Genomic DNA, 8,610 nt, shown 5'->3' with positions numbered 1-8,610 from the left:
GAACACATTAATTTTACTTAGTTATTGTTCTTTTGGCTTTTAATACATGGTTTTATTGCCAACTTTTAGAAGTCTTTTTCCCGATGTAAAGTGAGTACTCGGAAGCGGAAAAGATGCTTTTGGACTTTGGAGTTATCCTTTGAGAGAGACTCACTTCACAGTAGCCAGGAAGACATCTGCATCCTGCTAGCTAGGTTATTAAAGAACCTGAAATTCTGCGTGTCTCCCTGGAACTCAAAGAGAACAGAACTGATACGTGGTATTTTGTAGCTGAGACTTCTAAGCTATCCAAGAAATGTTAGTAGATGTAACCGGAAGGATTTGACCCTCTATCAGACAATCATCAATAGGACTGTATTGTCATATGGAGTCTTTTCTGTTTCCCAATGGCTTTTCTATTTTTTTTTTCCTGACCCATATGGCGAATAATACAACCATTTCTTAAGGTGTTCAATTCTTCTCTTACTTGTAGTTTGTTTCAGTGATAAATTGTGAGAAGACCCTAAGTTCCCCGGTTACTTCCTGTTTTGCAGAAGTGACATCATCTAAATCAGTGGCTCTCTACCTTCCTATGCTGTGACTCTTGAATTCAGTTCCTCCTGTTGCAGTGACCCCCCCAACCATAAAACCTATTTTGTTGCTATTTTATAACATTACTCATATTTTAGTTTCAAGGCATGCAGCCACAGAAACTCTTAGAGTTGTCCAAAAGCAGCTACAATCAGGAAGTGACATTGTTCCAAAAAAATTTCAGGCTAAGCAGAAACCTCTACAACCCATGTACTCTCCACCCAAGACCTGTCATGATTCCCCATTGCTGCAGCCATTGTGTGAAACTTTGTTTATTTATCCCTTTGCCTTATTTGTCTGGTTGTTTCAAATTGCTAAAATAATATTCTCAACAATCTTTACCTAGTCTCACTACTCACAGGAAGGCAGGAATATTAAAATTGATTATCATATTAAGCCTATTGCTGTTAAACTGCTTTAGGTCAAACTTTAGTTGAGAATGGGAATTTTCTCTCACTGACCAAAGTACACCTAGATTTAGCTGATATATATATATATTTTCCAAGCTTTCTTTTTGCCATTTTAATCTCAAGTCAAGATTTATATATTATATTTTCCCCAGAATCTTGAGTATTTTTTTTCTGTAACTATGCACTTGAAAAACTTTTAAATTGTTGGTTTTTCTTTTTTGACACAAGACCTTACTCCATTTGATAGGCCCAATCTGACCTTAAACTGTTATAAAAACTCTAGCCTCAGTTTCCTGAGTGCTAGGATTATAGCAAATATCACCACACCCAGGTTAGAATAACACATTGGAATTTATCTTTGTATGTTTATGCGTGTTTGTATTCAGGTATGGGTGCCTTTATTTCCACCACTGGATTTGGGGATCAAACTCAGTCTATCAGATTTGTACTTTTATCTGACTCCAACACATGAAAATCCAGTGCACATGTTAATAGTCTTAAAGACTCTATTGAAAACTTAATTTAAAATGTTAGATTAGTGGGATGTTGCTGCATGGATCTCTAATGCTCCTCTCAGAAAGAACACCATGCATAGGATACCTTGGCATGAACTCTTGGTCAGGGAAGAAACAGGGACCCCAACAAGTTACAACCTATTGTTGATGCTCAGAGGTTCACCACAACTAGAGCATAAGACTCTTTTGCTGAAAAGGTCATGCTTTCTTGCAAGAGATTGGAAAGTCAAGCTGGATAGGAGCTGGAAGTCTTTCTGCTGGCTAGCTTTCACAGTGCCAGCCAGAGGTGCTACATAAGCTCCCAGAGATGAGAAGTCACCCTACTCAGCTCTAGACACAAAAGGATGTGATAACAACTCACTTAGCAAGATATGCCAAGGGATGAAATAGTGATGTGGCTGGATGAAGGTCATCAACCCATTTATGCTTGGATTTGAGGCCCACCCCAAGACAGAACTCATATCAGGGATTAAAAATATGGTTCAGAGCCCATTCCTGGCAGGGAGCTCATAAGACCCTATTACTGCTTGTTGGCTGAATGGAAATGCTAAAGAGTCTCCTCAATATCTGTGTTTATACCCTAGATTAGCGCTGCTCTTGGTCTTCATCAGAAAAGGTTATTCTTTTTGGTGGTTAATAATAAATGCAGACTCACATCAGCTTGGCATTCAGGGAACAAGTGTCTGTGTAGTGCTTGGCTCTAAACCAGACAGCTGCTTTAGCACCTCCAAGACTCAGGGAGCATCAAGGAAAAGGGAGGGGTGGAAAAAAAAATCAAAACGGAGAGGTTGGGAAGTGATCCTGCAAAATAGTCTTTACAGGTTTCGCCATTTCTGATGAACTCTCCAGTTCTGCAGCTGTGGTTTCCGGTACGAGACAGGCCCTTCCCCATCTCATCAGCCATGGGCGGGTGCTCGTAAGGGTCCTGCCATAAGCTGACGGTGTTCTAGCAAATATGCTCCCACTCAGGTTGATGTGAGCACCTCTGATTAGACTCTGGGAGGGAAGGTGAACAGTGATAAAGGAAAAAGAAAGGGGAGCTTTTGAAAGCAAAGACATTTCAGCACAGGAGAAAAAAAGAGGTACAGAAATAATGGGAGGTGAAAAGGAATCAGTGTAAGATGTATAAAATTGTCAAAGGGTCTTTGTAAAGATTCAAGATAAAATACACCTAAAATGAGAGGGAGAGAGAGAGAGAGAGAGAGAGAGAGAGAGAGAGAGAGAGAGAGAGAGAGAGAGAGAGAGAGAGAGAGATTGAACCAACATTGGAGAGAAGAAAGCTATTGTAAAGGCTTTCCCCCATGATGATGACAATCACTGTCATAGGCCATCATGCCCTGGCCTCCAATCATTGTTATAGGCCATCATGTCCTGGTTTTCAATCATTGTTATAGGCCATCATGTCCTGGTTTTCAATCATTGTTATAGGCCATCGTGCTCTGGTCTTCAATCGTTGTCATAGGCTATGGATGCTCTGGTTTCCAACTGTTGGTCTAGGCTATCATGAACCACTCTCTCCACACGTTCTGAGCATCTCCCCAGAATAAAGATGTTTTTAATGTAAAAAAAAAAGTATTTGCAGAACTATAAATCTCCACATATACTATAGAACTCAGAGTCTCTCTCCTAATGCATTTCCTATTTACTAATGGAGATCTTAAGCCACATTGTTTAATCTGGTTAAGTCTGAGCTTTTTATCTTTAAAACGACAATATTAATAATAGCTTTTTTAGGAATCTCAAAACAATTTGTGTGTAATATTTAGAACTGTACCTGACAACGTACTTGTCAAGTAACATATATATTGTTTTTGTGTGAGCTTCAAACTCTGGACACCAACCACAGTCCTCTGGAAGATTCTAAGAGTAAATTCCTACAATCATTAAGTCATCTCAAAGAGTGATTTGTTGAAATGTGCTAAGACATTTAAATTGTTTACTAAGATTTTTGTTTTATCAAATAAGAAAACAATGAACAGTCAGATGAGTCGCTCATATCATCAAGTAAGTTAATTTCCTGTGTATTTTGCTACTTTAAAACATATGCAGAGCTAATAAGAGAGCATAATGAATTCTTAAAATAATCTGACTTCCAGGGAAGTGAGAACCCTGGTTAAAGAGCTGGGTCACTGTAATTTACTTACTATAAACATTTTTTTTTCTGTGACTACGAGGTGTGCTTTTAAAAACAGTTTCTCCAGGAAACGACTTTTATATTTCCTTTACTTTCCTCTTAGACCTCACAATGGTTTTTTAATTTAGAGGGTACAAAGAAACGCTGATGGAGTGAGCGACCTATGCCAAAACAGCAATTTTCAAAGACTCACTTCTTTAGTGGGCTGGAGCAAACAAACTGAATTTTGCCTCTGAGCTTTGGACAGTTCTACAGGACTTGAATTGCACTCCAAGCTGAAGACATTGCGTCTTAGGTCTTCTCTCAGAAACCAGGGTTCAAAATGTCTTGAAAATTGCTCTCCTAATTCACTTCTTCAAGTCTGGGGGAAATGAAGACATTTCTTTCTTAGAGCACACTGGTCAGTCAGATTTCCCAGTTACACAAACAGCTGACTCTAGAGAGCTTCTCTTATGTCTCATAATGCATCCTGCCTTCCTGGCTATTTTCCTGTGTGCTATTCTGCGGTTTCATTTCTTCCCTTTACTTCAGTGTGTGAGTCTTATTCTGACATTTCTCTGACTTCACAGCCTCTGTTTTCTGATAGGCTTTGTTTCATACTTAATTGAGTTAGTTATTTTTAATAATTATAGCTACAGAATAATTTACTGATTATAATTCTCTGTTTCTCATTTCTTTACTACATCTACCGTCGCTGCCTGCAATTTTTATTTAGCATATTAATCACAGGAATCATGGTGTCCTTATCGACTGACTTCAATATATGGGTTATATTTTATAATTTTACCTCATAATTATGGGCCACTGTTTTTACAATTTGCATTGCTAAAGATCATTTACTGCTAATATGCTGCAGAACCTCTGAGTTTGAAATTTCCCTTAAGTAAACTTGCTTTTGTTGTTTCAGGCATGTAAATTACCAGCAAAGATTTTGTTGTCATTGTTGTTTTATCATTAATCATTTTTTCTAGATATTTTATTTATTTACATTTCAGATGTTCTCCCCTTTCCCAGTTTTCCCTTCTGGAAACCTCCTATTCCATCCTCCCTCCCCCTGCTTCTATTACAGTGCTCCCCCTCCCACCCACCCACTCCCGCCTCCCCAACTTGGCATTCCCTTACACTGGGACATTGAGACCTCCCAGGACCAAAGACCTCTCTTCTCATTGATGTTCAATAAAGCCATTCTCTGGCACATATGCAGCTGGAGCCATGGGTCTCTCCATGTGTACTCGTTGGTTGGTGGTTTAGTTCCAGGGAGCTCTGGGGATCTTTAATCTGTTTTTATAGTCCAGTTATTATCCCCCTTCGGTTTTGTTCTTTGACAGTTCCTCATCCTATTTCTCCTTCCATCTCCAAGATGGTGTCCCCAAATCCTCACATCCCCATACCCCCACATCCCTACCCCGCCAGGCCTCCCCATTCCCTGGGGCTTCAAGTCTATCAAGGGTTAGGTGCATCTTCTTTTATTGAGGCCAGACCAGTCCTCTGCTGCATATGTGTCGGGGACTAGTGTCAGCTAGTGTATGCTGCCTGGTTGGTAGCTCTGTGTCTGAGAGATCTTGGGAGTCTAGGTTTGTTGAGACTGCTGTTCTTCCTATGGGGCCGCCTCCTCCTCAACTTCTTCCAGCCTTTCCCTAAGTCAGCCACAGGGGTCCCCAACTTCAGACCATTGGTTGAGTGCACATATCTGCTTCTGTCTCAAAGCTTAGTTTTTATGGTGGTCATACTTTATTTGATCTTCCTAATGTTTACTGGGCTATCTTCACTCGATGTTGGTCCTAACTCTCCTATTGACGTATATGTGTACAGGTACCCCCAAGGGGTTAGAGCAGGCTGTTGTATGCCCTGAAGTTAGAGTTAGCAGGTCCTGGGAGCTGGGAACTGAATTCAGGTCTTCTACAAGAGCAGCAGTGCTCTCAATCCCTGAGCCAACGCCCTAGCCCTCCAACCCCAAGATGTGCACAGCCTGTATGGCATGTCAATCATTTCTCCACCTTTTAAGCACCATCATTCTGGAGTCTTTGTCTTTCCTGTATGCAGAATAAATATATCAACTGCTACATTTATCTGGGCACTGTTTCTTGGTATAGTAAAGAAATTAAAAAAAAATCAACATGCTGTAGATTGGAAAGCATACACAGAAAGAACAAACCAGGTTTATTATTAAGTTCACCATTTTCCACACTTTCCCTCACGGATTAGAGAAGAGACAAATGCTTTCTAGATTTTTATTTTTTACACTTAAGCATCAGTCACTCAATCGTGATTTAAATAGGAGTTCTAACGGCGATGATTATTTCAATTTTCTAGACTAGTCACAGTCATTTGAAGGCTCAGCCAGCTCTAATTTTCTAAATCACTAAAGTTTCTAAAAGTATAAGGAACACCAGATTCCTACGTTTGGTTGCTATTAAAAGATAAATTCCCTGTGCTCCTTCTTCCAGCACAAATCTGCATCCATGACAATCGCAGGCCCAGCTGCAGACATGACAGCCCCCACACTACTCTTGCCTGGAGAGTTCCTACAGAACTCAGCTGACCTACGCTGTCTCCACACCTTCAGGCACAGCTCTGAATACAGACCTAACTTTGTCTGATGAGAGCCCTAAAACCTCACTCTCCCCTTTTATCCCCACCATCCCAGGTCTAGCACTGGTTGTGGGATTCTGTATCATTGATCAACTCTGTGTTTGACTTCTTGTCCTTGTTACTCTCAAACAAATCCATTTGGAATATAGATCTCATCAAAATAAAAGCTAAGCCTCCTTGGATGGATGCTGATAATTTTTTTTAGTGGGACCCAGACCTTCCTAGGTTTGATCAACTGTCCATTGGTATATTCTGAGTTAGTTGTTCTATACTATTTTGTTTTGGGTATTATTTTTGTTTGTTTCAGAGTATTTGGTTAAGGCAATTTCTAACTTTTAGAGTATTTTGTTTACATTTGCTTGCTTTGGAACATTCTTTTACTGATACTATAATCATCCAACCTTTATCTCTTGCATAATTCCATATGTAAGGATGACTTCTTCTGGTTGTTTACAAGCTTACCATTTTTAGTTTAGAGATTCTGCAAATGCTTGTCTAAAATGATGCTGAAGAGGAGGGGCTCTGTTCCCTCCTATTTAGCAGGATGGAAATGTCAGAGAGAATGTGGCAAAACACAGAACCAACCAGTGGGGAAGCCCAGCAAAATATATCTGATTTCTGACTCTGATAGGGAGACATATGTAAAGACTGATAGATGTACAGGAAAAGCCAGAGATATAGCAAAAAATAAACAAACACAGCCTTAGGGAAGGAATTGAGGGAAATACTGCCTTAAGAACAGGAGGCTAAGCATGGTTTCACTCTGAGAGGCCCAACTAGCAGCTGAAAGAGTCAGATGCAGATACTAGCACCCAACAAAATGGACAGAAGCCAGGTATCCCTGTGATTGAATTGGGAACAAGCTGGAAGATGCTGTGGAGGAAGTTGGCTTCATGGGAAGACCAGCAGTCTCAACTAACCTGCCCTCCCCCCGTTTCTTAGACACTGAGCCACCAACCAGCTTATCTGAGGCCCACAACACATATACAGCAGAGGACTGCCTGGTCTGGCCTCAGTAAGAAGATGCGCCCAACCCTTGAGAGAGATGTAATGCCCTGGGGATTAGAGAGGTTTTGTGGGGTGGGGTTTGGGGGTGCAAACATCCTCTCAGGGATGGGGGAGGAGGTATGGGATAAGGACAGCCAGATGGTAGACAAGGGGTGGAATAAAGACTAGACTGGGGCTGGAGAGATGGCTCAGTGGTTAAGAGCATTGACTGCTCTTCCAGAGGTCCTGAGTTCAATTCCCAGCAACCACGTGGTGGCTCACAACCATCTGTAATGGGATCCAATGGCCTCTTCTCGTGTGTCTGAAGACAGCAACTGTGTACTCATATAAATAAATAAATCTTTAAAGACTGGACTGTAAAAAGAGATTAATGAATAAAAAAAGAACATATATGAATATGATCTGAAACATATGCCTGAATATCACCTGAAGAATTTGCCCCATAGCTGCAGCATTTTTATACTAAGAAATTTGTAATTTCCAGGTTTAAGAAAAGGAGGACATGTTTGGGACAATGGCACTGGTTCTTTTTGAGCTTGCAAATTTGCGACTTAAGCTTTTAAGCATTTATAAAAATGAACAAAACTGACTATGGTAAACTTATGGATTTTCCTACATTAAAAACATTTGCTATTCCTGACTTTTTTTTCCTGCACTGTTAGAGGTTCTGAACAATATGACAAGCGGTCCATGGCAGCTGGGGATACTAAAAATAAATCTAAGAAGTTATAAATCTGGTAATTTACAAAACAATAAAGTGTTTTAGAAATTTGTAGCTACGTTTAAAAGAGATGTTAAAATGGATAGGAGATTAATAGTAAATGTTCAGAAGTTGTATCAGAACTAATGGCAAATTGTAACTTATCTTCCTTTATCATTCTCTCTCTTCTCATTAGTCTTTATGTGGCTTTGCCTTTGGTTCTAAGAAGGATAAAATTCTAAATCGAAGAAAACATTGCCATGCCCTATTCATAGTTTTCCATTTGTGAAGGCACCTGCTTGGTGCCAGATACGGAAAGTCTCCGAGCAGCCTTTGTACCTAGCCTCACCCCTGAGCTATATTTCTTTCTGGTCCTTTACATCTCAGTGACATAGCCTGATGTTTTAATCTTTCTACTATGATTTTGGGGTGCCCTGTAGTTTTGAATGTAATTTTGTTGTGTGTACATATGGTGATGCTTTCCAATAATATTTCTTTGTGTGTGTCATTTTCTGTCTAATACAGCCTGGGGCAAAGCTCAATCTGACTGACTCTTCGAGTCCTGGAAAACATGAACTTGCAAAATCTGTGCAAGATTTGTACGTGTGTGTGCATGTGTGTATGCATGTGTGTGTGTGCATGAACATGAGCCATTTAAAGGTAGTGTTTGAAGTTAAAACC

This window comes from Micromys minutus (genome assembly GCF_963924665.1).
Source record: "Micromys minutus genome assembly, chromosome: 27".
Classification (NCBI taxonomy): domain Eukaryota; kingdom Metazoa; phylum Chordata; class Mammalia; order Rodentia; family Muridae; genus Micromys; species Micromys minutus.
The sequence above is the reverse complement of the archived record's forward strand: the minus strand, read 5'-3'. Positions refer to the sequence as shown.